The following is a 7,977-nucleotide window of genomic DNA, read 5'->3' as shown; positions in this document are numbered from 1 at the left end:
GGGCCACTTCCCGTGGCACATGGAGGTTCCCGGGCTAGGGGTCTAATTGGAGTTGTAGCCCCCGGCCTACGCCAGAGCCACAGCAACACGGGATCTGAGCCACGTCTGTGACCTACACCACAGTTCAGGGCAACGCCGCATCCTTAAACCGATGAGCAAGGCCAGGGATCGAACCCTCAACCTCATGGTTCTTAGTCGGATTCGTTAACCACTGCGCCACGACGGGAACTCCCTTTTCTCTCTCTCTCTCTTTTTTTTTTTTTTTTTTTTAAACCAATTCCCAGACTTTTCCTGGCTCTCGGCGCCCTCATCATTCTCCCTCTAGTTAGATTTTTCCTGCAGATGTCTAGTCTCCAGCTCGACTCTGGCTGGATCCTTGCATTATTTCGGCTTTCGCACGCACAGAAAAGGTTGCTCATGTTTAGTACATTTTAGGAGCAGGTGGAGGTTCGCTCACTGAGCTGTGCACGCTTAGGTGAGGTCACCCTACAGTGAGTGAAAGTTAAAAGCTCTCGCTGTCCTTGTCCTGGACAAGTCCTTTGATACCTAAAACAGAGCCAACACAGGCAGCTATGACTTTGTGCTATATTGCTACTGGAGAAGAGGAGGAATGAAATCTACATTATTTAATACATGCTTGTTTAAGATTGTGCGATAGACTGCTTTTTGTTAAGCAAAAGGTTAATTACAAGACAATTCTGAAGGATTAATCTTGGCGTTCCCGTCGTGGCGCAGTGGTTAACGAATCTGACTAGGAACCATGAGGTTGCAGGTTCAACCCCTGGCCTTGCTCAGTGGGTTAAGGATCTGGCGTTGCCGTGAGCTGTGGTGTAGGTTGCAGACGCGGCTCGGATCCCGCGTTGCTGTGGCTCTGGCGTTGGCCGTTGGCTACAACTCCAATTACACTCCTAGCCCGGGAATCTCCATACGCTGCGGGAGCGGCCCTAGAAAAGGCAAAAAGACAAAAAAAAAGAATCTTGTATGTATAATATGCATCATGATACACTCACATTTTTAGAACTATTTTTATGGCAGCATATATGACATTCAGTAAACTGCACATATTTAAAGTATACAATTTAGGAGTTCCCTTCGTGGGGCAGCGGAAACGAGTCGGACTAGGAACCATGAGGCTGTGGGTTCCATCCCTGGCCTCGCTCAGTGGGTTAAGGATCCAGCGTTGCAGTGAGCTGTGGTGTAGGTTGCAGACATGGCTGGCATCTGGCGTTGCTGAGGTTGTGAAGTAGGCCGGCAGCTGCAGATTAGACCCCAAGCCTGGGAACTTCCCTATGCTGCAGGTATGGCCCTAAAAAGACAAAATACAAAAATAAAATAAAATTTTAAAATAATAAAATAAATAAAGTATACAACTTAATGAGCTTTGACATATTTGAACACCTGTGAAACCATTACTACAATCAATATTATGGGAGTTCCCTAGTGGTGCAGCAGGTTAAGGACCCTGCCAATCTCACTGCAGGGGCTGGGGACACTGCCCTGGCCTGGGAACTTCTGGGGGTGGGGGTGGGGAGGCTGCTTTAAAAAAAAAAATGAACACATTCATCAAACCTAAAAATTACTTTGCTGCCTCTTGCTAATTCCTCCCACACAGCCCCATTCCCTAGGCAACCACTGATCTTATTTTCTGTCACTACAGATTACTTTGCATTTCCCAGAATGTTAAAGAAATGGAATCATACAGTATGTACTATTTTCAGCCTAGTTTATTTCTTTTAGAACAGTTCTTTTGAGATTCATCCATATTGTTGCATGTATCAGTTCACTCCTTTGTATTGCTGAGTATGTTTATACCACACAGCTGGCTTAGCCACTCACCTTTGGGGGACATTTTGGTTGTTTCCAGTTTTTGGCTAATACAAATAAAACTGCTATGAACAGTAAAGAGTGCCAGAAAGATGCATATGCAGGCCTGTGAATATATGCTTCCAATTCTATTGGGTACATTGCTAGGAGTAGAATGGCAGCAACATATAGTAGGTATGTATCTAACTGTTTAAGAAACTGCCAAACTGTTTTCCAAAGTAGTTGTACAATTGTACATTCCCACCAAACATCTGAGAGTTCTAGTTTCTCCACATCCTCTCCATCACTGTTTGATTAGTCCTTTTAGTCTTAGCCATTATAAGAGGAGGGTAATGGTATCTCATGACTAATCATGTTGAGACTCACTTGCTTGAATTTTCTTTGGGGAAGTATCTATTGAAGTCCCCAGGCTAGGGATCAAATCGGAGCTGCAGCTGCCCGCCTACACCATGGCCACAGCAACAGCAGATCCGAGCCTTGTCTGTGACCTACACCATGGCTCACAGCAATTCAGGGTCCTTAACCCACTGAGTAAGGCCAGGAATCGAACCCGCATCCTCATGGATGCTAGTCAGATTCGTTACCCCTGAGCCACTATGGGAACTTCCTCCTTTGCACATTTTTTAATTGGATTGTTATTTCTTATGAGTTTTGAATCTTCTTTATATGTTATGGATACAAGTCCTTTATCAGATTTTGATCTACAAATATTTTCTCCCAGTTTATACCTTGTCTTTTTTTTCCTAATAATTTTTGAAAAGTTAATTTTAATGAAGTCCAGATTTAATTTTTCTCTTTAATGGGTCAAGCTTTGGTGTTATACCTAAGAAATCTAACCCAGGGTCACAGATTTTCTCTTGTATTTTCTCCTAGAAGATTTATAGACTTATGTTTTACAGTTAAGTCTATGATCCATTTTGAGTGAAACTTTTTGTATGGTATGAGGTGTGGGCCCAAGTTTTATTTTGTTTTGCATATGGCTATCCAATTGTTCTAGCGCTATTTTTTTTTCATTTTCTAAAGTTTTATTGAAGTATAGTAGATTTACAATGTTGTGATAATTTCTGTTGTACAACTAGGAGATACAGTTATATATATATATATATATATATATATATATATATATATATATATATATATACATATCTATTCTTTTTAAGATTCTTTGTCCATATAGGTTATCACAGAATATTGAGTAGAGGTCCATGTGCTATATATATATACAGTAAGTCCCAGTTGACCATCCATTCCATATACAATAGTGTCTAGCACCATCTTGAAAACACTGGGCTTTCTTCACTGAATTCCTTTTTCACTTCTGTGGAAAATCTGCTGATCAATTGTCTATGTATGTGTGTGTGTCTTTTTCTGGACTCTGTTATTGTCCATTGATACGTTTTTGCCTATCATGAGGCCGATATCACACTCTCTTGATTACTGTAGCCTTATAGTATAAAACAGGCAGTGTTATCTTGTCTTCAAAAATATTTTTTAATTAGAATGTACTTGATTTATGGGAGTTCCCTTTGTGGCTCAGAGGTTAACGAACCCGACCAGGATCCATGAGGATGTGGGTTTGATCCTTAGCCTTGATCCAGTGGGTTAAGGGTCTGGCATTGCCAGGAGCTGTGGTGTAAGGTCTCAGACAAGGCTTGGATTCCATGTTGCTGTGGCTGTAGGCCAGCAGCTGTACCTTCAATTCGACCCCTAACTTCCACATGCCATGCATGAGGCCCTAAAATATAGTTGATTTACAGTGTTGTGACAATTTCTGCTCTACAGCAAAGTGATCCAGACACACACACACACACACACACACACACACACACACACACACACACACACACTCACATATTCCCTTTCTTATATTATCTTCCATCACGGTCTATCCTAAGAGAATGGATATAGTTCCCTATGCTATACAGTAGGAACACATTTCTTATCCATTCTAAATGTAATAGTTTGCATCTACTAACCCCAAACTCCCAGTCCATTTACTCCCTACCCCACGCCCCCTTGGCAACCACAAGTCTGTTCTCTATGTCTGGGAGTTTCTGCTCTGTAGATACGTTCATTTGTGTCATATTTTAGATTCCACATATAAGTGCTATCATATGGTATTTGTCTTTCTCTTTCTGACTTACTTCACGTACTATGAGAATCTCTAGTTGCATCCATGTTGCTGCAAATGGCATTGTTCCTTTTTTATGGCTGAGTAGTATTCCATTGTTTATATGTACCACATCTTCTTAATCCATTCATCTGTTGACGGACATTTAGGTTGTTTCCGTGTCTTGGCTATTGTGAATAGTGCTGCTATGAACATGCGGATGTATGTATCTTCTCGAATTAGTTTTATCTAGATATATGTCCAGGAATGGGATTGCTGAATCATATGGTAGTTCTGTTTTCACTTTTTTGAGATACCTCTATACTGTTTTCCATAGTGGTTGTACAACTTACATTCCGACCAACAGCGTAGGAGGGTTCCCTTTTCTCAACACCCTCTCCAGCATCTGTTATTTGTAGACTTATTAATGATGGGCATTCTGACCAGTGCGAGGTGCTACCTCATTGTAGTTTTGATTTGCATGTTTCTAATAATTAGTGATGTTGAGCATCTTTTCTTTTTTCTTTTTTGTCTTTTTGCTATTTCTTTGGGCCGCTCCCATGGCACATGGAGGTTCCCAGGCTAGGGGTTGAATCGGAGCTGTAGCCACTGGCCTACGCCACAGCCACAGCAACACGGGATTTGAGCCGTGTCTGCAACCTACACCACAGCTCACGGCCACGCCGGATCGTTAACCCACTGAGCAAGCGCAGGGACCGAACCCGCAACCTCATGGTTCCTAGTCGGATTCGTTAACCACTGCGCCACGATGGGAACTCCTTGAGCATCTTTTCATCTGCATACTGGCCATCTGTATGTCTTCTTTGGAGAAATTTATGTTTTCTGTCCATTTTTCAATTGAATTTTGTTGTTGTTGTTGTGGAGTTATATGAGTTGTTTGTATATTTTGGAGATTAAGCCCGTGTCAGTTGCATCATTTGCAACTATTTTCTCCCATTCCATAGGTTTTCTTTTCTTTTCTTTCTTTCTTTTTTTTAAATGGTTTCCTTTGCCGTGCAAAAGCTTGTAAATTTGATTAGGTCCCATTGGTTTATTTTTGTTTTTATTTCTATTACCTTGGGAGACTGACCTGAGAAAACATTTGTAAGATTGATGTCAGAGAATGTTTTGCCCATGTTCTTCTCTAGGAGTTTTATGGTATCTTGTCTTATGTTTAAGTCTTTAAGGCATTTTGAGTTTATTTTTATGCATGGTGTGAGGGTGTTTTCTAGTTTCATTGATTTATATGCAGCTGTCCAGTTTTCCCAGCACCACTTGAAGTGACTGTTTTTTTTCCCATTTTACATTCTTGCCTTCTTTGTCAAAGATTAATTGACCATATGTGTCTGAGTTTATTTCTGTGCTCTCAATTCTGTTCCATTGATCAGTATGTCTGTTTTTGTACCAGTACCACACTGTCTTGGTTACTGTAGCTTTGTAATATTGTTTGAAGTCTGGGAGAATTATGCCTCCTGCTTTGATTTTTTTTTTTTTTTCTTCAGGATAGCTTTGGCATCTCTGGGTCTTTTATGGTTCCATATAAATTTTTGGATTATTTGTTCTAGTTCTGTGAAAGTGTTAGCCTTTCAATTTTGTTCTTTCTTTTTTTTTTTTTTTTTTTGATTTATAACGTTCACCAGTTTGTTCTTTTTTTAATATTCCACATGTAAGTCATATTACAATGTTCTTTCTTTATAAAAGAAATGTTTTGACCATTCTGGATCTTTGCATTTCCATATAACTTTTAGAATCATTTTGTCAATTTCTATAAAAAAGCCTACTGGGATCTTGATTATCATGATATTGCATCTGTAATTGTCTTGACAATATTTAGTCTTCTGACCCATGAACAATGTATCTCCCCAATAATTTAGTTCTTAATTTCTCTCAGCGATATTTTGTAATTTTGGAGAAACATGTCTTTTACCAGCTTTATACCAAAGTGTTTCTTTCTTTCTTTCTTTTTGCTTTAGGGCCGCACCCACAGCATATTCCATATTCCCAAGCTAGGGGTTGAATCAGAGGTGCAGCTGCCAGCCTATACCACAGCTACAGCAACATGGTATCTGGGCCACGGCTTCAACCTACAACACAGCTCACAGCAATGCTGGATCCTTAATCCACTGAGCAAGGCCAGGGATCAAACCCACATCCTCATGGATACTAGTCAGGTTTGTTACCACTGAGCCCCAGTGGGAACTCCGGTATTTCATATTTTTTGATGTTACTGTGAATGGTATTTTTTCTGATGGTTTGTTGGTAGTATATAGGATATCACAATTGATTATCCTTTACTGATCTTTTATTCTACAACTTTATTAAACTCATTTATTCTAGTACCTTTTTTGTAGGTTTCATAGGCTTTCCTACATTAAACCATACAATGAACTCTGAATAAATACGGTAAGCTTTTTTTATAGATGTCATTTATCAAGTTAAGAAAGTTCCTTTCTGTTCCTAAACTGCTTAAAGTTTTCTTTATCAGAAATGGATGTTGGACTTTGTCAAATCCTTAATCTGTATCTATTCAGGTGGTCATAAGGGTTTTGAAAAAATCGCTAATATGATAAGTTACATAGAATGATTTTTTCAAATGTTAAGTTAGTCTTATATTACAATCACTCCTCCACATCCATTGGTTCCACAGCCAGGGATTCAACCATTGAAAGTTAAAAAAAAAAAAAAGTCCATAAAGTTCCAAAAAAAAAAGACTTGAATTAACTACAATCTGGTAGATATTTATATTTACAACTATTTACATAACATTTAAATGATATTAGGTAGTATAAGTAATCTAGAAATGATTTAAAGCATAAGGGAGGATGTGCATAGGTTATATGCAAATACCACACCATTTTATATAAAGGACTTCAGCATCCATGGATTTTGGTATCCATGGGGAAATCCTGGAACAAATTCTCCACAGATACCATGGGATGACTGTACTTGGATAAATTCTAGTTGGTTGTGATGTATTATAATCTTGTTATATATTGTTGAATTTGATTTGCTAAATTTTGTTCAAAATTTTTACATTTATGTTCATGATAGATATTGGTTTGTAGTCTCTTTTCCTGTAATTTTTTTTTTTTTTTTTGTCTATTTTGGGGACAGGGTAATGTTGGTGTCATGAAATAAGAAAATATTCCCTCCTTTTCAAATGTTGGAAGAGTTTGGCAGAATTGGAATTATTGCTTCCTTAAACATCTGCTGGAATTCACCAGTAAAACCATTTGGGCCTGGAGTTTTCTTTGTGGGAAGGTTTTGAACTACATATTCAATGTCTTTAATAGATATGGGGCTATTCAGCTTCTCTCTTTATCCTTACTGGGCTTTAGTAATTTGTGTCTTTAAGGAATTTTTATATTTCAGCAAAGTTGCTGAATTGATTTTTGAAATAGTTGTTCAGGAGTTCCCTGGTGGCCTAGTAGTTAAGGATCTGGCATTGTCACTGCTGTGGCTCAGGTTTGATCCCTGGCCCAGAAACTTCTGCATGCTACAGGCACAGTCAGAAAAAACAAAACAAAGAGTTGTTCAATATTTTCCCTATTTCTTATTCTATACATAGAATCTATAGTTATGTTAATTTGGGTCTTCTCCCATTTTTTCCTGTTAGACCTGGCTGGCAGTTTACCAGATTTGATCTTAAAGTACAGCTTTCGCTGTCATTGATTTTCTCTATTGCTTTTCTGTTTTTTATTTCACTGATTTTACACTCTATGTATCATTTCTTTTATTCATTTTGAGTTTAATTTGCTCTTCATTCTCTGGCATCTTAAGGTGAAAGCCTAGGTCATTAATTTGAGACATTTCTTCTTTTCTAGCACAGACACTTAGTGCTATAAGCTTACGATAACCAGTTGTTCTTTGGACTGTGACTATCTTTTCTGAAGCCCTTCTGCCTGATTGTGCTCAACTGAGGCTCACATGTAGCTCTGAGAAGGTGGATTCTGGAGTCAGACTTCCCTGGCAATACTCTTGACTCTGCCACCTAGTAGTTGTGTGATCTTGCACAAGTTATTTAACTTACTCTGTTGGTTATT

Source organism: Sus scrofa, chromosome 5, assembly GCF_000003025.6.
Source record: "Sus scrofa isolate TJ Tabasco breed Duroc chromosome 5, Sscrofa11.1, whole genome shotgun sequence".
Classification (NCBI taxonomy): Eukaryota; Metazoa; Chordata; class Mammalia; order Artiodactyla; family Suidae; genus Sus; species Sus scrofa.
The sequence above is the reverse complement of the archived record's forward strand: the minus strand, read 5'-3'. Positions refer to the sequence as shown.